Below are 19,487 nucleotides of genomic sequence, written 5' to 3' on the forward strand. Positions count from 1 at the left end.
CCCAATGGTCACTAGCTTGAAGCCCAAGGTCCTGGCTTGAGCAAGGGGTTACTTGCTCTGCTGTAGCCCCCTGTTCAAGGCACATATGAGACACAACAAAGAATTGATGCTTCTCATCTCTTTCCCTTCTTGTCTGTCTGTCCCTATCTGTCCCTCTCTCTGTCTCTCTGTTACACACAAAAAATTAAAATTTTTAAAAATTTTAAAATAAATAAAAAATACAACAACATGTATGACATAATATCATATGGGGGGAATATTATATTCCCTTATTATATAAAGACAATAATGCATCCAGTTACAATCATCATCATTGGCAAAACATTAAGTAGAACGTATCGATGTGAAATTAGCTCCAAACAGAGAATGAGTTTTCTAAAATCCAGATATGATCATATCACTGATCTGCTTGCTCTTAGGATAAAACCCAAATGTCATAAGACTTTGCAAGGCCTTACGTGAGTGATCATTCCTTGCCTCAGCACCAACCTCCAAGTGTGGGCTCTCTTCTGCCTGCATGGTCTTCCCTCCCCTCCAATCCTCCCTTAGCAAACACCTACACAATCTGTAGGATCCCCCTGCAACAGCACTTCCTCCTGAGCTGGGTGTCTCTCTGGTCTGATCCTACAGCATTGTGGAAGGTTTTCTTTTTCTTTCCTGACAAAGAATTTTTTTTTTTTAGAATTGCATCTTTCTTCTGCCTCACTAGCCTAAAAGCTCTGTGAGAGACTGTGAGAGCTGAATTCACCCCTACTGCATACAGCATTTATGTACTCATGATTCATTTACATAACAAATTTATTGAGTCTCTTCATATACAATGTTCAGTCCTTCATTCTCCATAATGTGAACTGCATAGCTCAAGTTTATTAGTAATTTAAAATTAGATTTAGCCTAATACACACACATAACATATTATTACTCAGACTGGCTTATTCTATTACTACATATTATTAGGAAATTCTAGGTGGAGGTCAAGGTTTGGAACATCTGCCAATAACTTTATACACATCAGCATTTACTATTAACCACAAATGTCTTTCCGGGTGGAACTAGTGAGAGACAATCTGGTGAGAGGGGTGGCAGACTGGTATACCCTAACGTTGTATTTGCAGGGCAAGCACACTGCTTGTTTATTCATTTGCGATGGATCAGGGTGACAACAATGCCTCTCTCACCAAGTCACCTTGGGTGTTCCCACCGGGCTGTGCTTCTGCCCTGGCCCTCTTTGCCCTGGTGAAAGCATTGGCTGGCTTTGAGGTTTGGCAGTGTCAGCTTGAAGGTTCCACGCTAGAACTTCCCACCCTCACTTCCCAGTTCAGTGTGGGAAGCCAGCTTCCTGGAAATTCCAAAACACGAGGACAAAGAGAGCTGGACCTCTGTACAGATTTTGCAAGTCTGCCAATCCTTAGAGTGGGTTCTAGGTTATCAGGCAATCCTGGCAGATGGAGCAGCTTCTGGCTAAACTTCAACACCTGAAATTCAGATGTTCTGATTAAGGGAATAAGGCTTTGTGTTACTTGTTGACAGTTATGAGCTATCCTCATGTTTAAATCTCCCTGCAAATTGTATCTGTTATGCCAAAATAACTCTGCTTAGGTTTACAGCCTGCTCAGAAGAATAATTCCTGATGTTATTAGATTTTCAAACAGCTGAAATGTAGTGCTCAGAGATTTATATCCATGGAAATTTTGAGATTCTGTTAAATATAATATATTTCTCAACTATAAAAGTGAGAGAAAGCAGTTTTGTTTATGCTCTTAGTTTATTGTTTGCTTGGCTAAAAGTCAGGTTGCCATCAACCAAAAGGGTAAAACATGAGTCAATGACTAAGAAAACTTAAAAAGGCTTAGATACAGCTGCTTTTAGCTTTCTGAATTGCTGGTGCCCACTTAAAATAACAGATGCACTAATATTTCCCTGGTGTTACACAAATGCTAAGGGCAGTGGAAAACTGACCTTCTCATCCTTCAGAACAATATTAGCTCAATTATAACTCTACACTGTAAATCTACTGGCAGCTTTTTAACTATAATTATTTTGCTACTGTGGTCAAAGCTGAAATGAAATCAGTGAATGGAGGATGTAGACACTCCCTAAAAAGATGAGGAATCTGTTAATTTCTCCAATAGGACAGATTAATTATATTAATGTGTTGACACAGTTATGATAAGGATATGAATAGAATGAATGCATAGGAATAAAATGTATTTGCCTATGTCACTATTGAATACTGTCTGAGAAAGAGGCCAGGTTTCTGTGTTTTCTAATTTTTTTATCTCTAGTCTGTCATCGGCAACGATCACATTGTTACAGTTAAAATGCTATTCTCCTTCAGACAGACTAGCAGAAAACCATATGTGTCCCCAAATACCTCTATCAGGTACACTCATGCTGGCAAGAAAGGTGCACTCGTGCTGGCAAGAAAGGTAGGAAAAGGCATTAAGAAGAAAGGTCAAGGAGATGGTGTTGATGTCACTAGCAGGGTACAAGGACACAAGCTACTGTTGATCTTTATTATCTTACTCCAAGTCAACAAACAACCTGTCCTGGGGCCCCCACAGGACTTGATGAGTGTGTCTAGCCTATAAGGGTGGCCATTTCTAGGTATTAACACAGGGTGCCCTTTTTCTTGCCAGGCACTATAAGCAAATGCAAGCAAAGGTCCACGTGCTGGAGAAGAATACCATCACCTTGGGGACTTGAGTCAAATGCTTTAGTTCTCTGAATGGAGTCACTAAAGTTCAGGCAATGCCCAGTAGTATGTACTACCTAGCCTCTTTCCTTACCTCCACAAAAGGTATTTTATATTCCTTTAATTATTTTTCTTCCTGACATTCTTGCTCTTGGTTCTGCTTTCCTCTTTTTTTTTTCTATTTTAAATTTTAATTCTATTGTGATAAGAATACTCAACATGAGATCTGCCCTCTTAATAGATTTTTAAGTGTACAATATTCAAGTGTTAACTATAGACACAATGTTGTAGAGTACATCCCCAGAATCTATTTATCGTGCATTACTAGAACTTTATACTGTCAGGGCAGGCTACCCCAAAAAGTTCCATAATGGCATACTGATTACTTTGAATTAAAGTTACTTGACAAGCAGCCAGTAGGCATGTTGACCCTCCCTTGACCCTCTGAATGCAGAAAGTAAATCCTGCCTATGAAAGATGCCCTCTTTGCTTCAGGGTTGCTGAAAAGATACCCTTATCACTAGAGTTAGGGAATCTAGGGCTGAGAAGCTTGTATAAACAAACTGGTACTTCTTTACTAACTTACTACCCAAACCCAAACTTTGGTTCAACTCCTCACTAATAAACACCCAAATGTGTTTCTTTGTCCTTTGTCAAATCTTCACAAATTGATTGTTTCCTTGTCTAAAAAGTATAAAAGGCTGAGCTAGTTCATCATTTCTCTGAGTATTATTTATGATCTTCTATGTGCATGTATTAGATTGGTTTTTCTTTTGTTAATCTGGTTTTATGTTACTTTTTTTTAATTCATTTTTAGAAAGGAGAGAGAGAGAGAAGGGGGAAGGAGCAGGAAGCATCAACTCCCATATGTGCCTTGACCAGGCGAGCCCAGAGTTTTGAACCGGCGACCTCAGCATTTCCAGGTCGACGCTTTATCCACTGCGCTACCACAGGTCAGGCCTGGTTTTATGTTACTTTTATTATTAGTGCAACAACTAGAAGAACTCAAAAGAAGTGGAAATTACCCCATCCCTGATAATACCCATTGATAATCAGCTCCCTCTGTTAAACTCCTTACCCTTTGGCCACCACTGTTCTGCTCTCTGCTTCTCTGAGTCTGACTATTGCAGATTCCTCATTTAAATGGAATCACTCAGTATTTGTTCTTCTGTGACTAGCTCCTGTTCCTCTTTGTTTGGACATAATAGTAATCTTAAGACCACGGATTAGAGAAGTCATAGCAGACAGTTGAGTTCAAAAGTATAAGAAGCATTTGGACAGTGATTTAAATGGGGTGTTGGGGTTTACATTACTCTTGGGGACATGCACCTCCACCTCCTGAAGCAGTGATGCCAGCACTCAACACTGGTTCTCGCTCGCTGACCCATTATTCAGTCATGACTGAAGAGTCTTTGGGCCTTAAACCATGGTTGACTATAGAATTATTAAAGACTTCCCTTACCTTCTAAATGGCTCAATTTTATTAACTCTGAAACAGCTGTGTGCTGCATGTGATGGCTGAGTCGAGCACAGGCCTCTTCCTAGCACAGTAGAAACACTGGTTCCATCATATGGGGACTTCATTATTTATCTTCATATCCTAAAGAACAGAGGATATATTTCTGTTTGTATTGTTTTGTTTTAATTGAGCAATGGTGTTTTACATGAAGTTCCATATTTGTTTTAAGATTTTGAAGTAAAATAAAATAAATCCATTTGAGATTTTTGGTTTTGTTTTGTAATTCTTTTTCCTGTAGAATTTTTTTTTTAATTGACATGACCAATAGCCTCAGTTAATTATAGCTGTTGACATGTGTGGTGTTGAACGGGAGAGGGTGGGGGATCATTTTGACTTTTACTCTACATGCAGCTCACTAACATCATGACAAGTTAATTTGAAGTTAAGTTATAAACATTTTAAACTTCAATAATGCAAAATTTTTAAAAATAATTTTACAAAAATCAAATTTTCTTTTTTTAATAGCACCATAGAGTTAACTTTAAAAAGTCACTATGCTTTTTTATTGAGATATAGTTGACATATAACATTATATTAGTTTTAGACATACAGCATAATGATTCAATATTTTTATATATTACAAAATGATCACCAGAGTAAGTCTAGTTAACATCTGTCCCTATACATAATTACAAAAACATAGTTTTCTTGTAATGATGACTTTTAAGATCTACTCTTTTAGCAACTTTAACAAATGCAATATAGTGTTGGTAACTATAGTCACCATGCATGCTGAACAATATTACATCCCCATGATTTTATTTACTGAAAATTCGTACCTTTTGATCCCCTTTGCCCATTTCACCCAAATTATCTTTTTAAAGCATATTTTTTCTAGAATCTGGGTAAAATGTTAGCTATTACAAAATAATCTTAATTGAAGAAATAGACTAAGTAAATGTGATACTGTTTATCTTGTAATAATACTAACATAGTACTTATGTGCATTTTAAGCACTGAGTAAAATAATCTTATGGTCTCTCATCATCACAGAAAATTATCTAAGTCCTTGAGCGGAAGGTTATTATAATTTCCTCCCCCACGTGGTGTGCATCCTTGGACATTATCCTAAAGTCATCTCTAAAGATACTTAGTACTAATTAGCATTTCTGTAAAGATCCTCATTTGAGGAATTGCATACAGAGAGTCAGGTATCTCTTGAAAGGGCACTGAGTATTCTTTAGTAGCTCATAGAAGAAAAACAATACTGCCTTTTAAAGATAAGTTCCATTTTTTAAAAATCAACAGTGGGAATATTTACAAAAATTTCTGAGGAATAAGTGTACATTCCAGAAAATTTATTGTGTAAGTTTATTAACAAGAGTGGCAAAATAACTGGACTCAGGTCCAAGAGACCTATACTCTAATCCTTGTTCCACAAAGAGCTAGTTGTGATATGTAAACCAAACCTCATTTTTTGAGCCTCATTTTCTTGGCATTTTCCCTACCCAATGGGATTACTGTAACCAAAAAATGAGAGGGTTGACACAAAGCCCTTTGAAATGCTGAAATCATCAAGTAAATGCAATACCTCATTGTAGAAATAATTCAGACTCTGAAATGTCTGAGGTCACTGAAAAATAAATACTTGATTAGTTGTAAAAATAATATGCCTAGAAAGGTCAGGCAATAAGTTCTATGGCTGTACATGTTCTCCTTTTAAAGTATAGGTTCTGTATTTGTTATTTTTTGATACCTGAGCAACACTCTAATTCCCCATGACCTCTTGAAGAAAAAAGTTTGGTGTTTCTGTGGTTAACTTTAGGTAATTCCTCAAATCATATAGGTCTAAATATTAAAACACAAACTTTTTCTAGAAATTCAACTTTATGGGACTTGGCTTTTTTTTCAAATTACATAAGCAATATATTATTTTAGAAATTTGAAAAATAGAAAAAAGCAGCTATAATTACCATCGTGTCCCCTCTCATGCCACCAGTCCCAGTCCCCAGAGACAATCGCTGTTTTCCCCAAGAGTATCTGTATCCTTTCAGACTCATCCAGATGTTGTCAACCCATCAACAGGGCACCATCTATGAACGATGATAATTAAATCCAATTGCTTGATAGTCTTCCAACTTCCTATTATGGTATATGAAACCATAGCTTTACAAATTATTTTGTTTTGTTCATCTGAAATTATATTTCAGTTACCAGCTTATTATTTTGATTTACAACTTTTATGTGTTCCCACAGATGGTAAGTAGCTACCATTTGTGCTCTGGCCCCAGGCTCCACAAATGTTGGGGGTGGGGTCTGTGTCAGAGAGCTTTTTGCAGCCTGTGCTCCCTAGTCCCCTCGCCTAACAGAGCCACTGAGCTACCATCTCACACTCCACGTTGACTCCCAGTCTAAGTCCTTCCTGAAAATTACTGGTGTAGGGGAAGGGAGAGGAAGTGGGTGGAAGACTCCAAAAAAGTAGAACAAAGGGGAGAAAGAAGAAAAGAGATCCAGTAGTACATTTTATCCTTGTCCTAATAGTTATGACACTGTATTGTAAGTTTTTTGTTCTTTTTTTTTTTTTTATGATCCATTTCTGCATAAAAGTCTGTGGGTTTTTTTTTTTGTTTTTGGGTTTTTGGGGGGGTTTTTTTTGTGTATTTTTCTGAAGCTGGAAACGGGGAGAGACAGTCAGACAGACTCTGCATGCGCCCGACTGGGATCCACCCGGCACGCCCACCAGGGGGCAATGCTCTGCCCACCAGGAGGCGATGCTCTGCCCTTCCGGGGCATCGCTCTGTCGTGACCAGAGCCACTCCAGTGCCTGGGGCAGAGGCCAAGGAGCCATCCCCAGCGCCCGGGGCATCTTTACTCCAATGGAGCCTTGGCTGCGGGAGGGGAAGAGAGAGACAAAGAGGAAGGAGAAGGGGAGGGGTGGAGAAGCAAATGGGTGCTTCTCCTATGTTCCCTGGCCGGGAATCAAACCCGGGACCTCTGCACGCCAGGCCCACGCTCTACCACTGAGCCAACTGGCCAGGGCCAAAGTCTGTGTTTTTGAGGACATCAGTTTGGTCATATTCAAGGTACAGGAAAGATACTCCAACTTGCTGTTGCCCTTTTGGCTCTCTGAGCAGTACTATGGCGACAGCAAAAACAAGCACCTTACGAAATGCGACCAAAAGGGAGCCAAGAAGAAAATGGTTCATCCACTTTCTAGGGAAGGCTGGTGTGGTGTGAAAGCTGTGGAAGCCCCAGCTCTGTCTAATATAAGAAACACTGGTAAAACACTAGTCACGAGAACTCAAGGAACCCAAATCGCATCTGATGGGTCGTGTTTTTTGAAGTGAGTCTAGCTGATCAGCAGAATGATGAAGTTACATTTAGAAAAGTCAGGCTAATTACTGAGGATATTGAGAGCAAACACTACCTGACTAATTACCTGTGACAAAATGTGGTCCATGGTAAAAAAATAGCAGACCATGATTGAAGCTTACATTGAAGTCAAGACTACAGATGGTTGTTTGCTTCATCTATTCTGCGTTGTTTCACAAAAAATGCAACAATCAGATTTGGAAGACCTTTTATGCTCAGCATTAACAAGTCCCCCAAACCCAGAAGAACATGGAAATCATGACCCAAGTGGCGCAGGAAAATTATTTGAAAGAAGTGGTCAATACATTGACTCCAAATAGCATTGGAAAAGATATAGAAGAGGCTTGCCAATCTATTTATCTACTCATGATATGTCTGCTAGAAAAGTCAAAGTGTCAGAGAAACCCAAGTTTGAAGTGGGAAAACTCATGGAGCTTCATGGTGAAGGTAGCAGCTCTAGAAAAGCTACTAGGCATGAGACAGGGGCTGAAGTTGAATGAGCTGATGGATAATGAGCACCTAGTCCAAGAATCTGTTTAAAAATCAGACTTTTAATGGTGACAAAAATCCTATTTGCGATACTTAAACAAACAAATAAACAAAAAACCCAACAGCTAATGAAGGTCTATGTGAGTGACTAAACAAATACATGAGCAAATGAGAAACCCTAAAGTGGAAATACAGAATTATTGAAGATTTTATACATTGACAATTATACCTCTAAAACATTGTGAATAAGATACCTTTGGCCACCTTATTTCAAGTGTATATTTTTCAGTATGTTTCTGAAAATATCAATGTCCTTAACTGCTAGTCAAATGATGTTATCACCCTAAATATAACCACTACCATGCAGTGCTCTAGTGGAAGTTGTAACCACTTTTTAAAATTAATACATTGTATGTATAGCTGAGATAAAACCTTTTTTTTTAAGCTGTGTATATATTATCAAACTCACTGTTTGCCCTTGAGCTTGATCACATATCAGCTAGGATTATGATTTTTGACCCTGTGAAATAGTGATATAGTAAGGAATCCAAAGACAGCGAAAGTTAAAGTGTCTGTTCGTGTATTTTAAAGGCAGGTGAAACAAGTTGTGTCAGCCAAATTCAGAGTAAAGTTACTAGTATTGTTAAAATGACAGTCAAAATCTAGGAAAGCTTTCTGCTAGCAGACTCTAAAAGGCCATTTTTATCTCTAGGATCAATGTTTACACAATATAAAGGAACCATAAAACAAAAACAAAAACATAGCTGAAATACATGTCAGTTTCTCATCTTGCCTGTTTTGTAAGTGCATCCTCCATGCTCCTGGGCTTGGATTTCCTTACCTATAATCTGGCAACTCTAATTCTAGGAATTTATCCTTAGGAATTAATCAGCAAGATTCACAGATATTTATATACAAAGATGCTCATCAAAGCATTGTTTGTATTAATGAAACACTATAAACTATTCTAGGAGACTGGCTAAATAACATGTAGTATGTCCATAGGACAAGACATTATACAAAATCTTTAAAAATCACATTGTAGAAGTACATAAAATCTTGTGGGAAAATAGTCACAGTCTATTTCAAAGCATATTGTTAAATGAGAGGAACAGTTCATAACGTAATATGCAATGTTGTTTTAAAATGCCTAATGCCTTAAAAAATGATTAGAATGTTATTTACAGCAGCATTTTACAGTGGTTATCATTGGTGACATTAAGCATGGTTTTTTACTTTTATCTTTATGTCTTTCTCTGTTTTATAAATTTCCTTCAATGAACATGCAATAAAAAAATATTATTTTAAGAAATGATTGCCTGATATCAGTGTTCTCATTTATAATGGTGAAGGTTATCACTTCTGTACTCAATTCCCATTCTATAGAGTTCCCCATCTAGTGTCCTCGTCCCCACTTGGTATTATTTGGGTATCTTTTTGCCTTACCTGTTGGATTGTATGCTCTTTTGATGGCTGAGTCTGTGTTTAATTCATTTTCATATTTCTACCAGGAAATAAATATGAAGTCATGAAGAATTCCTAGGTTTTCTCAAAGATCCAGACAAAATTAACCTGTAAAAATCCTGAATTCTAAGTCACTAGTACAGACATCATTCCAACCTCTCACCTGGTGTGGTATACAAAGCAGTCACTTAGGTTAAAGCACTATAGTAAATACAACGTGATGGGTTCCAAGAGTATCTAATTTATGCACACTTTCATAAGCATTCTCCTATTCATAGTGTAGTCATATTACCCAGGTTTAAATAAATATGGTAATGGTGACCATTTCAATAAAACCTTGAGTATTAGTCCCTTGTTCCAAACATAATCCTCATCATTACATTATTTCAAAGGTGAATCAAGTCTTTTTAATCTTTTTCTGGGAAAGTTTTCCACTCAGTTAATGAGAAAATTGCTCTCACGTGGGGAATCCCTGTGTTCTTCACTGGGGTAGGGGGAGGGAAGGAATGAGCACCACTCCACCCGAGCCCTTGAGTGCCCTGGTGGTAAAGCTGCCATTGATGTACACCTGAGATTTATGAGATCCGATTAGAGTCATGGTGACAGAGGGCATTCCCTGGAATGTCTGCTGCAGCCTTAGATACCAGTGCACATAACCCTCAGGCAGGTAATTAGGGACAATGCAACTAGTCTAGACTTTAGAATGTTTCTGGTTCCAGCACACCAGCCAATCAATATGCATTAATCATCACATGCTATTGTTAACAGGATTCAGCCTTCGTGACTCATCTCCATCACACACAGAGCGGGTTCTGTTGTGACTGGAAATGGACAGAAGAGTTAAAGAAATTAAGGTACTATTTTTTGCCTAAAGGTGCAAAATATGCCAATGATGAGTGATGAGAGCCCATTGGTGAGGCTGAGAGCAAATGCAAGCTAATAAGGGATTTTGTGAAACATGTGGACGGCTTCTTCCTAGCATTGTCTGTGTGGCTAAGTTAGCACTCAGCATATGCCGCTTAGCATTATAATTATTTTTCATTTATAGATAACTTATCCTTCCAACTTTGTTATATGTTCCAGAAGGGTAGGGGCCACATTGCTTATGTCTGCATCTCCAGCACCTGACACCCAGCCTCAGGGAGGGTTCTGCTCAGGCAAGACAATGAAGAATAGTTGTGTCTGTGATTGTGGTGATGCTTCTGGCAAAATCTGCTACCCTGACCAAATAAAGGTAAAACTTTTAGAGATGTTGTCAAGCTTGATTGCCCAGTGAAACTTCTTTGGCCTGCTAATCATGAAAAACAGGCTCTCTCACTCATAGGAGAGTTCCCCTCCTTCCTGTTCTCAGCTAGAAATACCATGAGAACAGACTGTCTCACAGTGTTTTCAGATTTCCACTTCTAGTCTCTGCCAAAAGCAGGAAGTGCAGAAGTGGGCGATAATTCTTTTTTTTTTTTCTTTTTAGAACACTTTATTAAAGAGTTTTGGTTGTTACTTGTTTTTCCCCAACCTCATTAGAATTATTTGAGCGATACTTTGAATTTACATAATGATTTTCTTACAAGGTACACGAAGAGTTTTATTGATCAGAGCTGTTTCCCAGTAAGGCAAGGTGGGACAAGGCACAGAGGTACGGAAGCATAGAGCTGAAAGGTACCTTGGGGATTTTCTACCCCGGCATTTTCTTTTTTAATATATGATGGTAAAATTGAGACCCAGAGTTATCCCTTGGGGTGATTCGTGCTCTGTTCTAGCACCTACCACTTTGTTTTTGCACTCATCCCTCTTTCCTCCCCTCCATGGGGTAACATCATCTTGCTTGTTCCTCGTGTCTTAAACTAACACTACCCCCACCATTCCCTTATCTATTCTGCCCTCTCTGCTGACCTGCCCCTCACCCATAAGTTAACCCTTTCATTTTTGGAAACTCAGAGGTTAAATTACCATCATTCAAAGGGCCAAGGATCACTGTGTCTCACTATACTATTGAAAATGAGGGGAGAAAAGAAAACAGGAAGGAAGGAATTGAAAAGAGCAGTAAACTATGAAAGAGAAAGAACAAGAAAGGGAAAGAAGCACAGCTTTTTCAGGGGCCAAGGCTTTGACTTGCTGGTCTCTCCTCTCAACACCCTGCAGTGTGTCCACATGCCTGCTCCAGGAGCTGCCCCACACAGGGTGCCATTGTGCTTCTGCTTCCTGGAAATAATTATTCTACCTCACCTTGCTCCAATACACTGATTTTCAACATTTTTCACACATAAGCTAATTACTAAAATTCTACAGCACACTAAAAAGTACACTTTTTGCCTATCTGATTTAAAAAGAAAAAAAGTATAATTTTGATTCATTCACTCCATATGGCTATTGTTGTGTTGGCTGTTGTCATTTTTTTTATTTGACAGTCTAACAGGAAAGATGTCATTGGCCCTGACTAAATAGTCAGGTATTGCATGTTTTAAAAAGTCTAGCAACACTCTGATTGAAAATTGCTACTCTAATATCATCCCCATATCTGCTAACTTTAAGCCTAAAGAGGTAAGCGAGAGCCCAAGGTGAAGCCAAAAACAGTCTTCATAGTTGTTACAGACTTAATTGTGTCCCTCTCCCAAAAATTCATACATTGAAGCCCTGACCTTTAATGTAATTGTTTTTGGAAGTAGGGTTTTTGGAGTGATGAAGGTTAAGTGAGGACATAAGGGTCAGATGGGATTGGCCATATTAAAAAAAAAAAAAGATACTGCTTTCTCTCTCTCTCACTCTCTCCCACTCTCCATCCTTCTTTTCTTTTCTCCTTTTTTCTCTGTCATTGTCTTTCTGTCTTTCTCTCTCTGAGAATTCAAAGAAGGAAGGACGTGTGAGGACAGAGTGAGAAGGCCACCATCTACAAACCAGGAATCACCCACAAATCAAATTGGCCAACACCTTGATCTTGGATTTCCCAGCCTTTAGAACCGTAAGAAAAAAATATCTGTTGTTTGAGCCACCCAGCCTGTGAAAGTTTTGTTATGGCAGCTCTTGCAAATAAATTCATAGGTATTGATAAAAGCCAGATTGTGAATTTTTCCTATGATACTCTATGGGGTCATGGCTGTCCATCCCACACCACCTGCACATACCTTGTGAGTAACATGGCTTTTCATCATGAGCCTGCCTCAGAAGTGACAGATCTAAACTGAACTGTCATAGGACCAAACAAGGTGACAACATGGTACAAATTTATAAAAAGGCAGATGATCATTCATTAGCAGTTCTTATAATCATGTTCATTTGTTTAGACAAAGGTAGATTTACTGTGATGCTCATAAAACATAAGCATCAGGGCACCACACTTGTATGGGCCTTCTTAATCTCTGAGCCTAATTTTTTTTCTTTTTTTTTTAATTTTTAAAGATAGAGCTGGCTACCCCCACGCCAAATTATATATGTTCTATACCTCCTCACCTCACTCTTATATCCAACAAGTATTTGTTATGCCAAACTTAGTTATGCCAGGCCTTTTGTTCTGGTTCCAGCGGAGATGGATGAGGATACAGCAAAGAACAAGACAAGGCCATCAAAGCGCAAGTAAATGAGCTTCAGAGTAAGCAGGTTATTTAGGTAAAAACAATCAAAACATGTAATGGGAGGAGGGTGGGAAGAAAAGAAGAGTTTATCTCCACTTCACAAGAACTCCATAGATACAACGTGAATGAGTTTGCTTCTTCAGACCCCCAAAGGCACTGACAATGCACACTTTTTCAACTGGGAGAAAGCATTATTTACTGAGGGCTTGCTGGGCTTCAGGTATAGTACTCGGTATTTTGCATATATAGTATTATCACAATCACCTTATCACATCCATGTGACATAGGCATTATTATTTCCATTTAGTGAGAACACCAAAACCCAGGGCAGTTAAATATATAATATGCCTCATGGTGGAGGTAGTAAATACACACAGGCTTGAGGCATCACCACGCCTCCAAGTGCTGGGCTCTGGGCTTTTCTTACTCTGCACAGGGCTTTGAGCTCTGTCAAATTTGGAAGTTTACATCCATGAACCCCCTGGCTATTGATTCATACTTTTGATATCTAATTTCATTTAAAAAAAAAAGAAAAGAAAAGAAAAAGAAAAAGAAAATCATGCAAATTTTAAAAATTTTGGAACTCAATCACATTTGACTATAAAATCTTTACCCTTCAAAGTCCTGATGTAAGGTCTTTTTTGGAGGTTTTCCTTGTGCAGACAAAATAAATGTATCAAATGATCATAAACCTTCTCCTTTGGCTATGAGTGTAACAAGAGGTACTAGTATGATATGTAGTTTTTCTCCTTTTATCTTCTTAAAAGACCAACCAGAAATCTAATGTGAAAAAGTTAATGTGATACTAAGTTTGCAAATTTAAACTAAGAGTTCTTCAGTCAAGACATGTAAAAGTTTCCATAGCAACATTAGCTCTCATCTTTAGGATTTTCAGTTCTATTAAAGCCATTAAAATTATACTTTCATATATACAAGTGTACATACAATGTGATCAGATTTAAGGTTGAAGCTTATTTTCCATATTTTAATTATAAATGATTCTTGATAGGGGTTTGCATACCTGTCTCATGAGTGTACCTTCTGTAAATGGATAGTATGAAGCAGAAGGTTAATTTCTTGTATTCTTCCCCCAATTTTTTTCCTCTTTTGTGTTCTCTGTCTCAATACCCAGAATGCTGAGAAGGGGGAAGGTAAGTGTCAGACTGCTATCAACCACACAAGGAACCCATTTTGCTAGAACCATAATGCTACCTCCACACACAATGCAAAACCATTGTGTGGAAACAATGATGGCAAAACTTTGGGGAAATAAGATGAGGAAGGGCAGGTACCAAGTAAACATGCTCCCAGATTCCCATAGACTCACTTACTCATACCAGAAACAACCACAGTGGGTTTCCAGATCATTTTTAGAACTGGAAAGGAAACTGGCTTTGCCAATGACCACGGAGTCAGCCAGCTGCAGAGGGGGAAATAACATCTCCTCAAATTAAGTCTGAGTAGGGAATCTGGTAAAATCCTGCCTTCCCTGCAAAGGGTAGTTTTACTCAATAGTTTATGAGTTATCCATAGAAAATCACACACGAAAGGAAAATTTCCTTGAAAAAAAATAAACCCTAATAATTGCAGATTCTTGCTCACAATGTGGATGGTGTTTATTTTTCCAAAAATTAGTGAAGCAGATGGGAAGCAAGGATACTGAAAGATTTCTGTGAGTTCCCCTAATAAGAAACAGTGTTGGCCAGTTGACATTTGGAGTGAACATGGAGGAGGGAACAATGCACTTTTCCTCTGAGATAGTACTGCCGTGTCACAGCCATGCAGAAAGCCTGAATGAAACAGACAACTGGATGTGGCAGAAGGCTTGAAGTGAAACCAGCCTACAAGGATCCGGCTATTTTTAGCTCCCTACTGAAAAAAGTAGCTGTATTCAGAAAGGCTGCCACTCACTGCCTGCGAGACCAATTTGTTCTGTTCCAGGGTTCCAGCATTTATCACCAGCGAACCTCCCCTGGGATCCTCAGAAAGGGACCTGGGACAGCCATTACCATGGGTTTGGAGTTTTTTAAGGAATTTAGAGAAGATTCTTCAGGATCTTAGTTTATAGACCTATTAGAACCAGAAAATAATAAGTTAAATATGACGCTATTCCTACACCTTTCTGGTACAAACCTGGTCCCATACAAACCAGTTTCAATGTCTTAAGAAGCAAAGTGCACAGCTTACTCTTTTGACGATCTATCAATATGTGCGAGTCTCTGTCCCATTCATTCTCTTTGGCCTGGGCTGCTAAACAAGAAGATAGACAACAGTAGACATTTCCCAGAAGCTGGAAGGCAAGGACTAGAGTGACCCACTTTTAGGAACAAGAGGGAGCAAGAGAGTTGTTCACTGTTGCAGAAAAGAAACATTCAAGGCATCTAGGTATCCTGAGTGAGGAAGTTATCAGAACTCCTGACAAAGTCAGTTTCCAGCACAGGTCCTGCCATTCACTGTGGGGGTCACAGCATTCTGTGTGCGCAAGTCCCTCAACACTATGATATTGATGCCTCAACTATACACAAAATTTTGTCCAGCACATCAGACCCCAACTATAACTTTCATTAAAACTGCTCTGATTGAGCAGCAGAATGTGTCTTCCCTATTTCTAAATATTTAACTTGCTTTGTGAAATTTCCCATTATGTTAGCAGGAATTTGTAAAAATGCAATGGCCTTGCAAAAGTCAGTCATAAATCACACCCATGGTCCAAAGCCTTCTCTGCCTGAGAAAAGTGGGGAAGAGGATGGCAAACAGGTAATGGACAGAGATCCACCACCAGTAATAAGGATGAGGGCCTTGTTGAAACCACAGTGTCCTTGACCCAGGTACCCAGTGGCACCATCCAATGTGAAGGTACCTGGGTTCGCACTCTGAGAAGACACCAGGCCACTCAGAACTGGGTGGGCCGCTGCCAGTCAGTACATACCTCCAAGTTAAATTCAGATGGAAATAAGTATGAAAATCTCTTCTAGGTTAAAAAAAAAAAAAGGGAGGGGGGGTATTGAGAATTTAAACAAATAAACAAGCAAACAAAATCATCAATAAACATGAAACAATAATGCCCAATGCTGGCCTTCCATTACCTATAAAACGAGAGTTCAACTCCATGATACTGTTTCCTTCCAGTTCTTACAACTGAACACGAGAGAACATGGAGCCTTCCTAAAACTGTCACTGTAAAGGGTAGCTGTTCTCATTTTGTGAAAAGTCCTCCTCTGACCCAGTGGATCTCAGCCCTGGCCACTTTAGAGTCACCTGGAAAGCTTTTTAAAATTTGCCCATCAATACCCAGGCCCAACCTCAGACCAAGTATGTAAGTCAGAAGCTCTAAGCTGGAAATGCCCTGACCTCCATATTTTATAGCTGCCTCAGCTGCTCCACTTCAGTTCCTTCCTGTTTCTTCCCCATGAATATTCAGAAGTGCCACTCATGATGCTTACCAGTAACCTTATTCCAGGTTTAGATCTGCACAGCAGGCCCTGGCCAGTTGGCTCAGCGGTAGAGCGTCGGCCTGGTGTGTGGGGGACCCGGGTTCAATTCCCGGCCAGGGCACATAGGAGAAGCGCCCATTTGCTTCTCCACCCCCCCTCCTTCCTCTCTGTCTCTCTCTTCCCCTCCCGCAGCCAAGGCTCCATTGGAGCAAAGAGGGCCTGGGCACTGGGGATGGCTCCTTGGCCTCTGCCCCAGGTGCTAGAGTGGCTCTGGTCACGGCAGAGCAACTCCCTGGAGGGGCAGAGCATCACCCCCTGGTGGGCAGAGCATCGCCCCTGGTGGGCGTGCCGGGTGAATCCCGGTCGGGCACATGCAGGAGTCTGTCTGACTGTCTCTCCCCGTTTCCAGCTTCAAGAAAGATAAAAAAAAAAAAAAATAGATCTGCACAGCACTCTACATAACATAGGTTCTTGGCCCCATGTGACCCCTGAACCCAGGAAATGTGGCTTGTCCAAACGGAAATGGTCTATTATAAAATAAACACTGGGTCTGTAACACTTAGTGTAAAGAATATAAAATACCTCATTAAAATAACTATATTGGCCCTGGCCGGTTGGCTTAGTGGTAGAGTGTCGGCCCGGCGTGTGGAAGTCCTAGGTTCGATTCCCGGTTATGGCACAAAGGAGAAGCGCATTTCAGATACATTGAGCTAAATAAAATGTTATTAAAATTATTTTTCATGAGGGAGTCTGTCACTCAATCTCCTATCTTCTCATTTAGAAAGAAAGCAAAAACATTTTTTACCTGTTTTTCTTTTACTCTGTTTCATGTGATTACTAGGAAATTCAAAATCCATTGTCATTGGACAGTATTGCGCTAGACATACTTTAAGCCAGTGGTCCCTAAACTTTTTTGGGCCATGGACTGGTTTAATGTCAGAAAATACTTTCATAGACTGGCCTTTAGGGTGGGATGGATAAATGTATCGTGTGACTGAGACAAGCGTCAAGAGTGAGTCTTAGATGGATGTAGCAGGCAGAATCTGGTCATTTTTTAAAAATAAAACATCATTCAGACTTAAATATAAATAAAATGGAAATAATGTAAGTTATTTATTCTTATTCTTTCTCTGTGGACCGGTACCAAATGGCCCATGGACAGGTACTGGTCCGTGGCCTGGGGGTTGGAGACCACTGCTTTAAGCGACTATTAATATTTCTCTCTAGCATTCTCCTCCCTGACATGAAAAGTCCAAATTCTTTTAACTCTTTCTCCTAATTTTTTTTTTTTCAGTACAAAGAACTATTATTGTTGCCTTTCTTTGAACCTCTTTCATGGTGAAGCTTACTCTTATGCAGTATGGAAAGCTATTGGATGGGGTGTTTGAGGATTATTAAAAAGCCTCCTAAACCAAAGATTCTTCCTCCAATTCCATAAGACCATTACAAATATTCTGTTGGGTTAAGACCTTCACCAAAAGTTCCCCTAAGTCAGAATGTCTATCATCAATAAATCAACAAATAGCTAGTAAGTGTTGGCAAGAGTGTGGAGAATAAGGAACCCTCATGAACTATTGATGGAATTCAGATTTATTTTTTTAATTAATTTTAATGGGGTAACATTAATAAATCAGGGTACATATGTTTAGAGAAAACATCTCCAGGTTATTTTGACATTTAATTATGTTGCATACCCATCACCCAAAGTCAAATTGTCTTCTGTCACCTTCTATCTGGTTTTCTTTGTGCCCCTCCCCTCCCCCTTTTCCTTCCCTCTCCTTCCCCCTCCCATAACCACCACACTCTTGTCCATGTCTCTTAGTCTCATTTTTTATGTTCCACCTATGTATGGAATCATGCGGTTCTTAGTTTTTTCTGATTTACTTATTTCACTCCGTATAATGTTATCAAGATCCATCCATGTTGTTGTAAATGATCCGATGTCATCTTATGGCTGAGTAGTATTCCATAGTATATATGTAGCACATCTTCTTTATTCAGTCATCTATTGAAGGGCTTTTTGGTTGTTTCCATGTCTTGGCCACTGAGAACAATGCTGCAATGAACACGGGGCTGCATGTGTCTTTACGTATCAATGTTTCCGAGTTTTGGTGGTATATACCCAGTAGAGGGATTGCTGGGTCATAAGGTAGTTCTATTTTCAGTTTTTTGAGGAACCAACATACTTTCTTCCATAATGGTTGTACTACTTTACATTCCCACCAACAGTGGATGAGGGTTCCTTTTTCTCCATAGCCTCTCCAGCATTTGCTATTACCTGTCTTGTTGATAATAGCTAATCTAACAGGTGTGAGGTGGTATCATCGTAGTTTTGATTTGCATTTCTCTAATAACTAATGAAGAGGAGCATCTTTTCATATATCTGTTGGCCATTTGTATTTCTTCCTGGGAGAAGTGTCTGTTCATGTCCTCTTTCCATTTTTTTATTGAATTGTTTATTTGTTTATTGTAGAGTTTTATGAGTTCTTTGTATATTTTGGATATTAGGCCCTTATCTGAGCTGTTGTTTGAAAATATCATCTTGCATTTAGTAATTCAGATTTCTATGTGCACTATGGAGCAGTATAGATTTACCTCAAAAAATTAAAAATAGGACTGCCTTTTGACCCAGTGATTCCACTTCTGGAAATATATTCTAATAATCCTAAAACACTAATTCAAAAGAATTCATTCACCTCTATGTTCACTGCAGGGCTGTTTACTATAGCCAAGAGCTGGTAACAGCCCAAGTGTTCACCAGTAGATGAGTAGATTTTAAAAAATGGTGGTAAATTTATACAATGGAATAATAAGCAGTCATAAAAAAGAAGGAAATCCTACTTTTTGCCACAGCATGGATGGACATGAAGATTATGTTAAGTAAAATTAGTCAGTCAAAGAAAGACAAGTACCACTTTCACTCATATGTGAAATCTAATAAACAAAATGAACTAACAAGCAAAATAGAGACAAACCCATACACAGAGAGCAGGCCAACAGCTGTCATA

The 19,487-nt window shown here is 39.1% G+C and overlaps 1 protein-coding gene and 1 pseudogene across 1 annotated transcript in view; both read left to right on the forward strand.

The window, feature by feature from the left end:
• Nucleotides 1-19,487, forward strand: part of ATXN1 (ataxin 1) — a 635,797-nt gene that overhangs the window by 70,769 nt on the left and 545,541 nt on the right. The gene's annotated exons all lie outside the window — the stretch shown is intronic.
• Nucleotides 1,147-8,038, forward strand: LOC136329942 (small ribosomal subunit protein eS1-like; annotated as a pseudogene).

Source organism: Saccopteryx bilineata, chromosome 3 (assembly GCF_036850765.1).
Source record: "Saccopteryx bilineata isolate mSacBil1 chromosome 3, mSacBil1_pri_phased_curated, whole genome shotgun sequence".
NCBI classification, from domain to species: domain Eukaryota; kingdom Metazoa; phylum Chordata; class Mammalia; order Chiroptera; family Emballonuridae; genus Saccopteryx; species Saccopteryx bilineata.